The sequence below is a fragment of the Triticum urartu genome, chromosome 5A (genome assembly GCF_056163025.1).
Source record: "Triticum urartu cultivar PI428250 chromosome 5A, HENAU_Tu73, whole genome shotgun sequence".
Lineage (NCBI taxonomy): Eukaryota > Viridiplantae > Streptophyta > Magnoliopsida > Poales > Poaceae > Triticum > Triticum urartu.
The window spans coordinates 184,810,554-184,816,550 of record NC_141877.1 but is presented as its reverse complement, the minus strand read 5'-3'; the positions used below and the strand labels follow the sequence as shown (position 1 = coordinate 184,816,550).

The 5,997-nt window shown below is 45.7% G+C and overlaps 1 pseudogene; it reads left to right on the top strand.

Annotated features, from left to right (window-relative positions):
- Positions 1-3,997: 3,997 nt before the first annotated feature.
- On the top strand, positions 3,998-5,679 carry LOC147970738 (uncharacterized; annotated as a pseudogene).
- The last annotated feature ends 318 nt before the right edge of the window (positions 5,680-5,997 follow it).

Sequence of the window (5,997 nt, the reverse complement as noted above, 5' to 3'; positions counted from 1 at the left end):
GCCAGACTCGTCAACTAGGATTGATTCAACTACTTATGTTCAATCATAAACCCACCATGTTCTCTTCCCGAACCTCGTCGAAAATAGACCATCATGGTTACGCATGCGGTTGGTGTGTTTTAATGAGATTAGCTTCAAGTTCACTACAACCGGATATTAAAAACTCCCGTCTGCCACATAACCATGGGCACGACTTTCGAAAGATAAAACCCTGCATGGGTGTCCCAACTTAGCCCATGACAAGCTCACGATCCGCGGAGACAATCCTCCTTCGCGGGACCCTTCGATCAGACTCGGAATCCGGGTGCACAAGACATTTCGAGAATGGTAAAACAAAAGCAGCAAGACTTCCCGACGTATCTCGTCTCAGTCTACATCAGATAAGCTACACGTATTGGTGCCAAAATAACCCAGGTAGCCCTGGGGAGGCCCCGCACAGTGCTCTAGTTTGGACCAACACTCATGAGGAGCATTGGCCCGGGGGGGGGGGTTGATTAAGAATACTTGGGTTAATTACTCCCTATGCAAGTTTTAGTTGTTATTAGGCAAATGGTAAAACCAAAGTTGGGCCTTGCTAGAAGAGTTTTATTCAAAGCGAACTATCAAAGGGGGCCCATAAATCCCCACCGTGTTAGGGACGCAAAAATTCAGGGAATGTAACACCGGTATGACGGAAACTAAGGCGGCAAGAGTGGAACAAAACACCGAGCAAAAGGCCAAGCCTTCCACCCTTTACCAAGTATATGGATGGATTAATTAAGTAATGAGAGATATTTTCATATCCCAACATATCCATGTTCCAACATGGAACAACCTGCAAGTTCATCTGCAACTAGCAACGCTATAAGAGGGACTGAGCAAAAGCGGTAACATAGCCAAACAATGATTTGCTAGGAAGGTGGGTTAGAGGCTATCATGGCAACATGGGAGGCTGTATAAAACAAGTGGTAGGTAGCGCGACATAGCAATAGAACGAACAACCAACAGCGATATCGGGGGTAATGATCATCTTTCCTGCAATGTTTTCAGAGGTATCGAATCCTTGCTCCTCGTGAACGTACTTGACAGGGTCCTCGTTCATGAATTCGTCTCCCGGCTCTACCCAAAGAAAGAACACAAACACTGGAACAACAATTAATCACGGTTCAATGCACGAGCAACATGATGCAAGGCATGTCATGAAATGCAAGATATGATGTGCATATGCGGATGAGGTGTTTCAGAAGGGGTGCATTAGAGACGGAGGGAGAAATGATGAGGTGTCTATCATAGGGAAGAACGCCACGGAGGAGGCCGCCAAGATCGCCACCATAGAGGGGCAGGAACATGCTACCGGCGGTGCCTTGGAACCCGTGAAGGAGCCCGAGGGTACCCTTGGCAGCACGTCAGGGTTGGGGGTTGTGATCGAGGAGAAGGTACCCCTCCAAACCGTGGCTCCTGTTCCCTCTTTTGGCACCTCGGCGGAGGTCCCGCCACCTTCGTCGAGCAACCTGACATTGGTGCTTGTGCAACCTGAACTTGGATCCCCCGGCTCGTCAATGGCGATGATTGCAGAGCTTGATGAAGAGCTGCTGTGTATCCTGGCGTTGCTGTACCAAGGAGTCGAAGAGGTGGACGACTTCATTGCTGTTTCCATGGACTTATCCTTCACGGAATCCAAGGCAGTCGGCCTCAAAGAGATGCGGGAGCGGCATAGCCAAAAGTGGCAGGAGCTCAAGGAGCAGCGTCAGTCTGCCAACAAGGTGGACTAGAAGCTAAAGGAGAAAGGTGCCGATTTGCGCGACTGGCATGACAAGCAATTTCGGGTCCTCTCGAGGTAGCAAGAGACAATCTCAATGGTGAGGGAGGACGTCATTGCTCGGGAGGCGCACCTGGCGGAGCACAAAGCGCTTCTGGATGCCAGGGAGCAGAGCATCGCTCTCCAGGAGGAAAAACTCGAAGCCAATCTCCATGCCAAGGATGATGACCTGGAGGCCCTTATGCAGCAGCGCACTAAAGAACTGGATGACAAGCACAAGGCTGCCCTGTACGCCCTTACTGTCGACTCTGCTGCCAAGTTGAAGAAGCTTGCCGGTTACCTTGCTGCTGCCTCTACCGCCAAGGTGAATCTCAACCGGCAAGTGGCCGAGCTTACGGAGAAGCTTGCCCGGAGTGCCAAGGAGGTCTCCGTCCTCAAGGAGGAGGTGCAGAAAGTAGAGTCCCTTCTAAAGGACACACAATCGCAGCTCTCCTCTAAGAGCGAAGGCCTCGAGGCTGCCAACGGCACCATTGAAGAACTGAAAGCCAGGATCGGCTCCTTAGAGGGCTCAATGGAATCCATCGAGGCCCGTGAGCAACAGCTGTCAGAGGATCTAAACACCACAAGGCACCTCCAAAAGGATGCAGAGGACAAGCTTGTAAGTGCATCTAGTGCCCCTTAGTGATTTTGGTGTATTGAAGACTTATAGGTTAAGGGACTAATGTGTTTATGAGTGTACACAGGTCCATAAGTCTATGAGGAGTTTGATATTTACTGAGAAAGTCGACCCCTAAAAATGAAGTTCTTCGACTGGAGACTTTGGATTTCTGAAGACTTTCTGAAGACTTTGAAAGTGAAGAAATTGGTGTGACCTTGAAGACTTGGTATTCATTCGAGGAACATGAAGCGTGAAGACTTTTGTTTTCGTAGTTTCATTTTCTCTTTCATGAGTCATAGGAAACACCGTACTGTTAAAGGGGGTCGAGGAAATACTAAGGGAAAATTTCCATTTGATGCTCAACTCAAATCCTACAACTACCAATCCCTTCGAGTGAAGCCATTGGAAATCTCATACAGCTCAGTCAATTTCTTCAGTGACAGAGACGAAGTTCTTCTGGTCTCTGAGGAATTTGTTCTGAGTGAGGAGTTAGGAATTCACCAGTGCGGATTGCCTACATAGTCAGGAACATGATAGCCCTGAGGATTTTGCTACTCAAAATTCCGACCATTGCTGTGCTATGCACCAGCTGTCCCAAAATGTCTACCCACCTAATGGTCATATCATTGAAGGGCATTTATGTCTTATCATGTCGGGCTGCTCCCTAGGCTATAAATAGCCGCCCCCTACAACCACTATCTATTTGGTTGCTCCAAGAGAAACTGGCACTTGTCAGTTGAGAGCATCCCATCCTCCGAGGACTTTGAGTGAAAATCATCAAGTGAGGAAAACCCAAACCCAAACACCTACAAACCCCAAGTGATTTAGCATCACTGAAGAAATTGATCCTGCGTGGATCTGACGCTTGTTACCTTTGAAGACTGTGCATCTCCCAGACGGTTAGGCGTCATAGTCTAGAGCATCCAAGAGGAAATTGTGGATCGCCGAGTGACCAAGTCTGTGAAGGTTTGGAAGTCACCTGAAGACTTACCACAAGTGATTGGGTGTGGTTTGTGTGACCTTAGCTCAAGGGGAATACGGTGAGGACTGAGTCTCCTGAGCTGTGTGTTCAGGACTGGGTGTCCTCAGGTTTGAATACCTAGCCGCCCTAATCAGACGTACAACTGTCACAGTAGTTGGAACTGGTCTACCTAATCATTGTCTTCACCAAGCTACCTGGTTCCATTTCCTCAACCCTTCCATTTCCTCATTTCTGTATTCTGTGCTTGTTCATATCTGTTTGAAGACTTTGACTGAAGACTTTCTCAATTTCCTTAGTTCAATTTCTTCAGTCTGTTTGTCTTATCTTGTATTATCCTGTGATTAAGCTTTCTGTACTCTGTGCTTGTTTTCAGTTCATCATGAAGACCATGCTCATGCACTGTTATGTTTACTTCTGAGTACTTATTCCACTGCAAGTAGTTCTTCACTCAGGAATTTCCTCATCCTGATATTCCTCAGTGAAGAATTCATAAAAATCGCATATTCACCCCCCTCTAGTCGACATAACGCACCTTCAATTGGTATGAGAGCAAGGTACTCGCTTGTTCTGTGTGATTTTGGTTTAACCGCCTGGAGTTTTAGTTATGTCGACCACGGGAATGAAGACTGTGACTTGCCCCATCTTTGACGGTCATGATTATCCCGAGTGGAAGGCCATGATGAAGAAGCACCTCATGGCGATGAAGAGCAAACTCTGGACCGTCACCGAGATTGGTCTTACTGACCTATGCAAGATGGCAGAGGCTGATGATATTCGCAAATACACACTTCTCAACCTCACGGCGATGGACATCATCTGCTCCATCTTGTCACAAAATCAGTTCAGGAAAGTTATGCATCTCAGCCATGCGAAACTCCTCTGGGAGCGACTCTCTGAGGTCTATGAAGGTCATCGATCTCACCATGAACCCTGGTTCAAAGAATTCATGGAATCACGCAAGGCTATGACCTTCGATCCAGAATCATCATCCTCTGCACCATGTCTTATGGCAAAAGGTACCAAGGTAACTGAATGCTACTTATCTGAGTCCAGTGATGAATTTGGACCCAGTTATGTCAAACTTGCTTCCCTTGCCACTAAACAACAAAGAGCTTTGGAAAAGGTTCAATACATGCTGGATAAAAGCGATGATATGCTGGGTGAAGAAATGGATCAGTCGAAAGCTTTGGCTGATAGTCTTCAGAGACTTCAGTCTAAGTTTAACACCCTTCAAAGTCATCATAACACTCTCTTATCTAATCATGAGAAGCTTTTTTACGAATTCCTTCAAAGAAACCAAGATCTTGAGAAGCTAAGAGTGAGTTATGAAGATCTTTAGAAGTAGCGTGATTCATTACTTGCTCATCAAATCAGCGCTACTCAGGATGAATTTGTTGCATTGAACGTGAAACTGCTAATTCTTCACCTGAATGCTCAAATACTTCAATTGCTACAAATTCTTCAACTGCCTCTGCTATCACTAATTCCTCATTTGAGGACATTGCTAGTATCACTTATGATGCAAGGCTGAAGGAATTGTATATGACAGGCATGTACAAAAGCCTCAAAGGGCATCAGGATCTTTGTGACGTGCTTAAAAAGCAGATCCTCAACAGGAACCCTAGGAAAGAGGGTATTGCCTTTGAGAGGAAAATCAATGCTGATGGGACCTACTGGAAACCTGAGTAGTATCCCAAAACCTCATGGGTTGCTGCAAAGGGACCTTCAGTGGATCCATCTACTTTATCTGGCTTTACATGTGAATCTTCATATTCTTCTGATGAGTCCATTGACTCTAACTATAAACTGTTCAAAAATCAGAATGGTGAAGTATTTGCTAGATATGTTGGCACTAACTGCAGGAACGGTCCTCCTATGAAGAAAATCTGGGTTCCCAAAAGGTGCCTTGAAAATCTTCAGATGAATGTCATCATGACACCACCTGTGAAGAATAGGATCCCCAGATCAAAATCTTCATATGGATCCAAGTCCTCATACGGACCAAACTCCTCTCATGGATCAAATTCCTCAAAAGGATCAAAGTCCTCATATGAACATCATCATGCTAACCCGTCTGTTTCGCAGGGAAGATCTAAGGATTACGGATATGTGCTTTATTCTTCAAATCATTATGTCCATAAGTCCTCGAAGAATTTCTCTGCTTACTCTTATGCTTATCCTAACCCCTCATATGTGAAACAAAGTGGATTGGCGTCTATGCCACCTTTCTCTTATGGAGCTCGCAGAATGATGAACTCTTTGCCACCCCTTCAGATGTGGGTGGTGAAGAAAAAGAACTAACCTCTTATGCAGGGTCAGGTCTCCAGACGAACTTAATTGTCTGAAGAATTTGCTCGAGACCTGAATATGCTTGAAAGGACGCAAGCTAATCATGAAGAAATGAATTTTTCATTTCTCACGTCCTCATTCTGCTTTACCTGTTTTATTGCTTGATGCAATTGATCTGATGAAATTGATACCATATTCTTCATTGGTGAAGTATAGGAGTTTGTAAGTTGCACTAATTCATCTGCAGGATGATCAACCCAAAGCCACTGAGTGGGTCCTCGATAGTGGATGTACAAATCACATGACTGGTGACATGAGCTTATTGATGGA